At 34.2% G+C, this 10,993-nt stretch overlaps 2 protein-coding genes across 2 annotated transcripts in view; one reads left to right on the plus strand and one right to left on the minus strand.

Moving 5' to 3' along the window:
• Positions 1-10,993, plus strand: part of Aldh7A1 (aldehyde dehydrogenase 7 family member A1) — a 453,020-nt gene that overhangs the window by 373,072 nt on the left and 68,955 nt on the right. The gene's annotated exons all lie outside the window — the stretch shown is intronic.
• The window catches only part of LOC150095782 (mediator of RNA polymerase II transcription subunit 13-like), a 115,469-nt gene that overhangs the window by 75,202 nt on the left and 29,274 nt on the right, over positions 1-10,993 (minus strand). The gene's annotated exons all lie outside the window — the stretch shown is intronic.

Here is a 10,993-nt window from a genome sequence, read left to right on the forward strand (position 1 = left end):
TACCCATTCCTTCAGAGTTCCATCACAAAAAAAAGCACTCATTCAGTGCTTTTTTTTTGTGCCATACTGTGAGGGTGTGCGTGCGCACGCATGTATATATCACACACACACACACACACACACACACACACACACACACACACACACACACACACACACACACAATGCTAAAGCAACTAGCACCATACTGCTGTAAGCTATATAATGTCCAAAACTAACTAATCATCCTAGCAAAACATCTTGTAGTAAAAAAATAAAATAAAACAAATCAATAAAAAAATAATAGTAATAATAATTACCAAAGAAAGACCAAAATGGCTTCATTTTTGGTGAAATAAAATAAACAGAAATAGGTAATAAAAATCTAACCTTATTTCAAAGCCTATACATAAACTGAAAGTTTCAAAAATTTGACCTGAGAGCTTATGAGAACATAGCCTTTGTCATTGAAGTTGCCTTAGCTTGAACTATTTAAGAGTAATAAAATTCTTCTTTGTCCTCTTGGCCTTAACCCATCTATTTGGGATCAGCCTTTTACATGATGTGACTTTTTCCTGCGCGATCCCAACCAACTTGTCACAGAGCTAGACATTGTGGAAGGACATTTTTTTTTTTTTTTTTTTTGTCTATAGAAGTGTGTGTTCATGGGGCTGGTTCGCCTGTTCTGAGGGATGAAAAACCTGAGTTTCTGGGAGAAAGAACCCCTACCTCTGTATGAGACTGGCTTACTCACCTTTAGTCGAAGGAGACCAGATAAAGGTTCCTCATGTCATGGACGGGAATCGAACCCAGGTCTTTCCAACTAAAGGGCTTCATCTATACTGACTGAGCTACTATGGAGGCTCTATTTTAGAGTAATAAAATAATAATAATAATTAATTACATCAGCTAATCCAAAAATTTCTATTTTTAACATCAATTTATCAAATCCTACAGATATCTGGTCACTTTATATTAATATATTCATTCATATCTTAATCCTGTTAATGCTTTGTCAGACAACCTACAGTTATTGTATAGGTCCATAAAGTTCAAGGTGCAACTACAAAATTTATTTTTTCACTGAATTTATTCTCTACTACAAGAGGAAATTCAAGAAACAAGAATAAATTTGCACCAGCCCAGAATAAAATAAAGGAATTACAACAGGAATTTGAGAAATTCTAGAAATAATTACTAATGATATGTCTTCTTATCACCACAAAAAAGGACAAATTATGTCTCATATCCAAATTTGGCAAAAACAACAACAAAGGATCCACAATCACAGCCAATCAGTGACGTAAGATGCTGTCAACTTGTCAAGCCATATGCTTCATAAAAAGGAATTATTGCTATTCAAAGGTCTATATTATGAAGTTGTACTTTGAACTTTTGCCAATTTATATATGAAATATCTTATCTATGTTCAAAGATATGATAATACGATAAATGAATAAATAATTACAAGCTATGAAAGCTGACAAAGGTAACATAACAGCTTTGTTAAGTAGAAATGATTACCTGCAAAAAAATGAATCTTATCGGTGTCTTATATTAAAACTTTCAAGCACTGTCAACTACAATCCCACAAAACAAAAAATTAATGCAAGAGGTTAAGTCATGGCCTTCTGAGGTTGTAAAAAAAAATTAATGACACTATTCAAGACCACCAATAATATATGGGTTCTTCAAAATTCATAAAAATAACATACCACCAAGACCATTAGTTGAAGGAACTGATAGTGCTATATATTACCTAGCCAAGAAATTAAAAATAGCACTAAATGAGTTGGTAGGTCTTTACCCTATACTACATTAAGAACAGTCAACACTTTATTATGAAAATTAAGGACTACATTTCAGTTAATCAAGATATCTTAGCTCTGACAATACTGCCCTGTAAATGACAGAATTTTCCTTTTAGAGAGCAAAGTTCCACCTGACATTATAGTTATTTCTGACCACATGTTCTGCTCTGGTTACTTCATGTGGATTTCGAGTGCTCTTGAAATCGACAAATTTAAGACTAAGGTGTGATTTAGATGGCATATTCATAATTGGTCATCAAAACCACCGAACCTTGACCGCTTTCCATAGCGATTTAAACATATAACACAAGTGCATACAATTTACAACAGAAATAGAAAAACAAAATTTCTTATTGTTCTTGGATATACTAGTAACTTGCCTTTGTCAGATTGTCTTTCTTTAGCATATATTGCAAACCTACACATACTGGTCAATTTGTACATATAGATTTCTATTGCCATCCAACACAAAAACTAGGAATAATAAATACCCTCAAAAGGAGAGTGGTAATAATTTACTCCAATGTAAATGATCTCAAAACAGAACTACAACAGATTAGATCCAGCTTGGAAAGAAACAAATATAATAAAAAGAGAATTGCTAATATACAATACAAAAAGAACACAGCAAAACAACAATGATCTCAGCAAAGCCATATCTATCCCTTATATTAAAAGGTTTACCTGAAACAATAGGTAGAAATTTAAGGAAGTATGTCAAAATTATAATCACACATAGGTGAAACTGGATGTGCAGCAGCTATTAGAAAAGAATAACTCAAAAACCACATTCACTTAATTAAATGGATAAGCAAGGGATCATCATACACTTTTGGATATGAATTGTACCATTTTTATGAACACTAAATGTTGATAAATTGCACAACTAGCTTTCAACTGGGAGACTTTTTTTTTTTTTTTTTTTTTTTTTAATATCAAAAATATATATCCAGTTATATTTCAGTAGTAGACACCTCAGCCTCTCTCATCTTTAGCAATAAAATGAATTATTATTATTTTTTTAATAATAATAATTTCAATAATAATATTCAATGCTTAACTACTGTAAAGGAGTCTCCATATCTCCATCAGTACTGCTGACATGACTAGAAAGGATGTGAAGAATATAATGGCTTTTCACTTGAAAAGTCCTTATTCTTCACATGTGAGTTTGCCAGTAGCATACAGAAGTGGTAGAAATTTTCCATCCCCAAAACTTGTTTTTATCATCACACAAAACAAAAACAATACACTGGCACCATAGCCTACATTGCTTCGACATTAAATCCAAAACAACCATAGATAAATTCAAAGAATTCCAATCATATCCTCCTCTAGAGTGAATTATAAATAACTGCTCTCCATCTAATTTTCTATTTATTTGAAAATTTTCACAAGAAGTATTCGAAATCCATTACTTCATTTTACTGAAAAGAAATATAATAATAATACTGATGTATCTGCTGAAGCAGGTAATTCTAAAACAGGACTATTTTTATGCAATTGGAATAATCCAGCTACCATATTCGTTTCCATTAGTTGTTCAGCTGTATCTGAAATTACTCTAAATTTTACAAATATATAAAATATATTTTATATAGTTAAAAACTTTATATGTATGTATGTTACTGGTTTCTTAAAGTCTACTACTACTTATACTGTTGCTTTCCATTTTTAATACACCTTCAAAATACTAATAATCCTCTCTACCCAGCAGTAGGCTGAAAGTTGAGATTATTAACCACTATTTGAGAAAGAAAGAAAGTACATGTACCAGAAGTCACACTTAAAGAACCCCAAGTAGTGCAAATTTCTCATTTGCTTTCACCTGTTGGATTAGCAGACACCCTAAACAGAAACACAATATTTCTTTTGTAGGCTGATACAGTATTTTTGTCAAAATTAATTCTGCCTAACCACTCTTAAGATTCACATAATTCTTTAATTTATAATAATTACACAGTTTTACTATCAAAAAATTATAAATTATCTGATACAACTATGCAACAGAGAGGACTGGAAGGACATGGTGCTGCACCCTCAGATTGAGGAAGCTACACAAAGAAAAAGTTATCATAGAAATAAAAAAAAAAATTAAAAAAAAAAGGTTGCTGTGTTATAGACATCCAGCTATTTGGGGGAGGGGGGGAGGATTAACCTCTATTCAGACTACAGATATATGAGATTATAATTTATTTTCAAAGCTATTCACAAGATAATTAAAAACATATTTCCTTTTGAGAGCATTCTATAAAATAATAGTACAAAGTATAGTATGCCCACAGATACGAAACCCTTTGACACTTCTACACATGTCAACAGAAGGAGAATCCATTCCAATAATAGGGTAATCAAACCTTATTGTGGGATAAGTTGTTTATTATTACATGTCTGAAAATTAACTTCTCTTTTATGATCATTGTAGTTTTTAAAGTGGTAACTATTTTGCTTGTAAAACAGTTGGAAAATTTTACCAATAAAGCACGTGATTTTGCATGTCTGTAACCAATTTGTACATCCTTCATTTCTTTCTCTCCTTCAGCATGAATAGACTATTCTTGGCACAAAGCCAAGCAAGTGTGGGCATACTATATCACATAATATCAAAATCAGAAGTAAATGTAATTCTTTTCAAATATGCAATATCTTCTTTACTGCATATGATCATTTGAGAACCAAATTTTATTTACAATGCTCTTTCTTTTTCAAAACAAAGTGCACTTTCCTGCTATTTTTGCCGATGAACATTGGAAATAAGAGTGACAATAATAATGATATTGCATTAGTTACTATGCAGACTACACAAACTACATGGACTAAGCTGAACACATAATTAGTTTCAAAACTTGATTTGAATTTGTAAAGAACAATTCTTGGAATGGGGGAGTGGAACTGGAACTCAAAGTATTGCAGATAACATTATTATAAAGTCATGCTATGTGAAAAGATATGTTTTCTGTAAATCAAAACTATATAAGTAAAGAAACTAAAAATTCTCTGAAGTATTTTCTAACTATAATATAAGGAAAATTTTTTTTTAAAAAATCTGGTATTTGCTTTCCCAGATTGACATTTATGTGTATAATACTGTTTTTTTTTCTTTCAATTAAATAACATAAAAAAAAAAAAACTACTTCAAAATTTTCTCTTCTCTTATTTTGTTTTGCTATCAACCATATAATAAAAGGAATAGAAATGTAAAAATAACTTGTTCAGTCTAATTCATGCTGCTTAATAGAGCAGGCTATGGATGCAAGTTAATCCCATTAGTGTTTCCTGAGTGTGTGAAGGATTATAACACCTACTAATAGAAATAATTGATGGCTAGCACTTATCTATGTTTTTTCAACTCTATTTGTATGCTTTGCATCCCTATTCTATGTTCATAAAAACACATTGTGATCAGTATGAGATTAAGATAGCGTATATACAGTCAGTCCTTGACTTACAACCATTCCATTAACACATTCAGTGGATATCACCTCACTCATGTATCCAATGCACCAGGATTGATGCCTCCAAGGCTATTTTATTTAAGAAATACTGTACTTTTGCTCAAGCTGTTACTGATACTCAGGTTGAGAAAACGTCAGAGACTTTTCGATGGAATAAAATATCTTGCATTGTACAAAGAAGGTAGTGCAGCAGCAGTAGCATGGAGTAAGGTGACAGAAAAGGGTAATTAGAAGAAGCTGCTGAAAATACATGTTCATACATCATACAAGACATTGGTGACAAGATTGTGCTGCAAACCAAAGAGCTGGAATTGAAAGTTGATAATAAAGACATGGAAGAATAGCTCTCAAATGGTGACCTTATGCAGCCAGAAGTACAGAAAGTTGAAGAATGATAGAAAAAAGCAGAACAAGTAGAAACTGAGCCTCCCAAAAAGTTTATGATATAAAACTTAGGAGAGATATTTACTGATAATAAGTCAATTTGACTGTTTAAAGGAAGGGATTCCAACAACATGAGACAGAAAATATTTGCTACAAAGGAATTTATGCAGGAAAGAAAAGTGAAACTGGGAAAACTAAGTTGGGTGTAATGATACAAATTTTTTAAAGAAGCCCACTTCTTCTGTTAGTGCTGCTCCATTCCTATCCTTGATAATATTCAGTTTCGAATCAAACTTATGCTTAAGCTCATCAAAATGAAGAGAACACTTAATAGTCTGTAGATTTAAAAAAAAAAATCCTCACCCTCTTCATCAGAGTCATTAAGGCTTATCATACAATGTGTCAATCGCAAACCACCATAACTGATACAGTGTAAGATCAGTCATAAGTCCAATAAAAATATCCCATCATTTATGAGCTTATACCCAAGAAGAAATTCTGCCTAACCTTTCCTTAGTACCACAGCTACTCCAAGGTGCTCTGAATTTGATCCTGAGTAAAGATCACTATCCAACTTTCTGAAATGACCTCCATTCTATGTGGTTCTTGGTAATTATCAGGATATCAATTCTGTGCTTAAACTTAACAAGAAATTATATTCATATTTAATCCTTTATTTAATCATAAGCAAACAAAGTTCGCACATGATACTTCATATGCATTGCATATATTCTTGTTTAATCCTTTATTCAAGCAAATGCAACCTTTGTTTGCATTTGCTTGAATAAAGGATTAAACAAGAATATAATTTGTAACCAAGTTTAAAAATTTTCCTACAATCTATTTCTAATCCAGAGAATTTTAATAATAAGGGGGATATGCCTTTTTACTACTTGTATATGGGAAATATATGACTTCTACATTAGTGCAACCTTGGTGTGACTTTTGGGTCTAGCTCCTGTCTCAATAAAGGTTGGAACTGGTCAGGGTGATGATCCTTCCCCATAATTAATAGCATCATGCATGTCTGGAAGGATGTGTGCATTGCATTATGGGCTACTACGGCCAACTGATGTGAAGTCATCAGCCTCTATATACAAATAGCCTAGTTGTGAAGACACTTCTTGTGCTTTGTTTGCACTTGGATAAAGGATTAAACAAGAAATGTTCTTATCACTTTCTGCATTCTGACACGATTATGTGGAGGCGTGCCTTCACAGACCTCAAAAAATATTGTGTCCTAATGCAGAATGGTTGAACTGTTCTTTGGCAGTCAGATATGTCTTCTGTATCATTATAACAGGTAATAGCCCAATGCACAAACATCCTACTAATCCCAAGCGATTTTAGCGTGTCAAACATAACAGGTGGCATTCCTTGTTAAGCGCTATTACAGCTACACAGTTCTCATTCTCTCCTGGCTGCATGTTAACTAGTACAGCTAGACAACTCTCTCTCTCTCTACTGATAAACATGCTAATGTGGGATGCATGCAGTGTAACTAATGGAACTGGGTTCATGCATTTCCGTGGACAGCGCATGGTAGTGTGTGGAAGTTGTAACAGTATTTATGGCAAGACTGTATAATTTCTTGGCAAGTTTAATTTAATATGTAACCAAGTGAAAAACACTTTCTACATCAATTCTGTACCTCCCAATCTCTCTACAGACAATGTAAAATACCTATCTGAAGTCCAGATTCATTATATCTGCCTAAGTAGAGTTCACTTCTGAGGTTAATCCTGTATCTTCTGTTTCCCTTGTTCACAGCAACACCGTTGTATTGAAGACTGTAATGTACTTCTCAAAAAGGACTCACCACCTAAGCCTTGTGGCTGTGATATTCTGTGGGTTTCAAATGTTTGATTGATTTGGGGTTTTATAGTGCAAAGACAGCAAAGGTCATGCTGCACCAGGACACAGGTTATATACAGCAGTACACAAGGTGCTGATAGGTAACTAAATAAACAGTTACAAGCAGAAAAATTAGTGAATAATATAAAATATATATGTACAAAGTTATAAGAAGATGAATGAGTAAATTAAATGTATGCACAAAAGTTAGTCTACAATGTGGTATCTACATATAAACAAATCCATAATCAAATGTCTTTGAATAAATTAATGTTTTGTAAAAATTGAAAAAAGTCAAGTAATCTGTCTGAGTGTATAGGGCAGGGCTTGGTCAGATAAGTAAAAAATGTCATTTCTTTCTCATGTGAAGCACTCTCACTCCACCAGAATATGACTAATCGTAAGATGGGTGTTGCATTTCCCACACGAGGCGGTAACAAATAACCGAATTATGTTTTTAAAAACATTTCATAATACCATATGTTTATGTATGCTTTACATATGGTTATAATAATTACCAAGTTTATAATACTATATTTTAGTCTCTTTCCAAGTGCTATCCATGTGAGTCAATGCATTTGCGGCAAAGTTTTTCCAGTGCCGGAAACAATTCTAGAACTGTTCAACTGGAATACTGTTTATGGCCTCCAGAGACTTTTCTTTCACTTTGCTCACCTTAATGAATCACTACCCTTTCATGGTTTCTTTATCCGTGGGAATAAAAAAAATCACATGGGGAGAGATTGAGCGAATAGGGAGGGTGGGGAACAATACAATGTTGTTTTTTGTCAAGAAGTGTTGGAGAGACAAGTCCGTGTGGGCAGGAGGAGGGAACATTGTTGTGGTGCAGCAACCAATCTCCACTTCCACATTTCTGGCTGTTTTTGTTGTATACTATCATGCAGTCTTTTCAAAATGTTGAGATAAAAATTCAGGCCTCCAATAAGTAGGGCTGTGGCTCACACTATGCAATGAAGTTCATTTCCTACATAAAGACAATAATCACTTCAGCCAGCCAGCTGCTTCTGACACAAGAATACCTTCATTCAGTCTGCATTCAATCATATTATTATTATTTATAAGGGTACTGAATGGAGTCAAAGAGTAATCACTGAAGACCCTCTTTATCCTTTAACACAATACCTATCACATCTCCTTAAACCTATTCAATGTTGGGGCATTCACAACCAAATATGACAGTCCAATTCATTCCACTTATTTACCACTCTCCAAGAACAGAACCTAGTCCACACACCTTTACTAACCACGTGCTTAGACAACTTCCAAGTGTAACCTCTTATTTCCCCCCCCCCCACCTACTCCCCATGCATTGAAAAATTTCTTTTGCATCAATCTTCAAGATTTCCTCCTTTAATAACTTATAAGTTTCTATCACGTCCCCTCTCATAGGGAACATTCCACAGACCTATCACCAGCTTGGTCACTCGTCTCTGAATCCTCTCCACCATCTCCTGATCCCCAAGACATGCAGGTAACCAAATCTATGCACAGTAGTCAGCATGTGGCCAAATCATACCCTTATAAAGAGGAATATCTTTACTTGTCAACGTGTTCTTTAGCATCCAACTGTTGCAATATGTCCTCTGAATTTCAAATTTCTTCTCACCATCAACCTCAGATCCCCAGCCTCATCAGTTTCCTGTAAACTAGTACTATCAATATGATACAAAGTATGTAATCTTTTTCATCCTTAAGTGCATTGCCTTACACATTTTACATCACTGAATTGACAATCATTGTCTTTAGCCCAACTGCTAATTTATTTAAATCATCCTGTAAGATATCTACATCACCTTTATCAACTATTGCCTTCCATAGTTTGCATCATCGGAAAACAATCGAATATCCTCCCCTTCACATCTTCTGCTAGGATGGTCTGAAACGTTCTCAGCCTTGACCATAGATGGCAACACTAGTGCACGATTTTTCTCTCTCTATAAGTTGGTAAATCTGTCATAAGCATCCGTGTGAAATTGCAAGTCATTCTATCAAGTAGTTTGTGTTTATACAGCTGTCTAAAGCAAAAGTATTGTCTGTATCTCTTGAAATGGATAAAATTGAGTATCACGCGGTTATAAAATTCTTTGTAAAAGAAGGTTTAACGCCAAAAAAAAATACATTCGAAGTTCAAAAAAGTTTATGGGTACTCTTTTCCTTTGTTTTTTTGACAATTAAGAAATGGGTTGCCAAGTTTAAACGTGACCGTACCAGCCTTAAAAATGATCCATGTGAAGGACGTCCAAAAAAGTGTAACAACACCAGAAATCATTGATCAAGTGCACGATATGGTATTGGATGACTGGAGAGTCAAAGTGCATGAAATTGTCTAGACTATAGGCATTTCAAAAGAATGGGTAGGATATATTTTGCATGAAGAATGGCAAACGAAAAAGCTTTGCGTAAGATGGGTGCCGCGCTTGCTCACAGCAGATCGAAAATGCACTCGCATGAAAATCTCTGAACAATGCTTGGAGTGTTTTAACAAGAATAAAACTGATTTTGTGCATCGATTTATTACTATGGATGAGACATGGATTCACCGTTACACCCAGAATCCAAACAGCAGTCAAAACAGTGGACAGAAGCCAGGTTGTTCAGTGCAAAAGAAGAAAACAAAGTCGGTTCCATAACAGGAAAGGTCATGGCATCGGTGTTTTGGGACGTTAAAGGCATTTTGTTTATTATATTGAAAAGGGTAAAACAATAACCAAGGAATATTATTCTGATCTTTTAATCAGACTAGACGAAAAAATTTGTGAGAAAAGACCCGGTTTGCAGAAGAAAAAAATCATCTTTCATCAGGACAATGCACCTGCCCACAAAGGTATTTTGGCAGTGGGAAAATTAAAGGATCTGCACTATGAATTGTTGGAACATCCACCCTATTCCCCAGATTTGGCTCTTTCTGACTTCTATCTCTTCCCAAAACTAAAATTCTTCCTCACTGGTCAGCGTTTTTCTTCAAATCAAGAGGTGATGGAAGCTGTAGAGGCGTATTTTGCAGATCTTACTGAGAACCAATACAGGGACGGGATAATGGCACTGGAGCATCGCTGGAATAAATGTATTAGTCTTAAGGGAGATTATGTTGAAAAAAAAATTTTTTTTGAAATTATAAATTAGTTTTTTTTTCATTGTTAGGCTGAGATCTTTTCAGACCATCCTCGTATATTATTAATGTACAAATTAAAGAGTAGTGGTCCTAGTATACAGCTGTGGGGCACTCCACTGGTCACATTCATTCACCTAAATTCCCCTCCACCTACACCACCCTCTGATATCTGTAATATTCTTGCACATTCATTTTTTTTTTCACTTGCAGCACCACGACAACATTCTTTTGGGTTGCTTTAGCCTGCACAGCCAATTACTTTTTGTACTCCAATTTTGCTTTTTATACAATTATTGTAACTTTTCTGGCCTGTGCATTCTAATGATATTCCTTCTACACTGTGTTCTTAAGGATCTTTGTTTACTAAGATTGCACAT

Source organism: Typopeltis vanoorti, chromosome 20 (genome assembly GCF_054136105.1).
Source record: "Typopeltis vanoorti isolate ZY-2024b chromosome 20, IOZ_Tvanoo_1.0, whole genome shotgun sequence".
In the NCBI taxonomy this organism is placed as follows: Eukaryota; Metazoa; Arthropoda; class Arachnida; order Uropygi; family Thelyphonidae; genus Typopeltis; species Typopeltis vanoorti.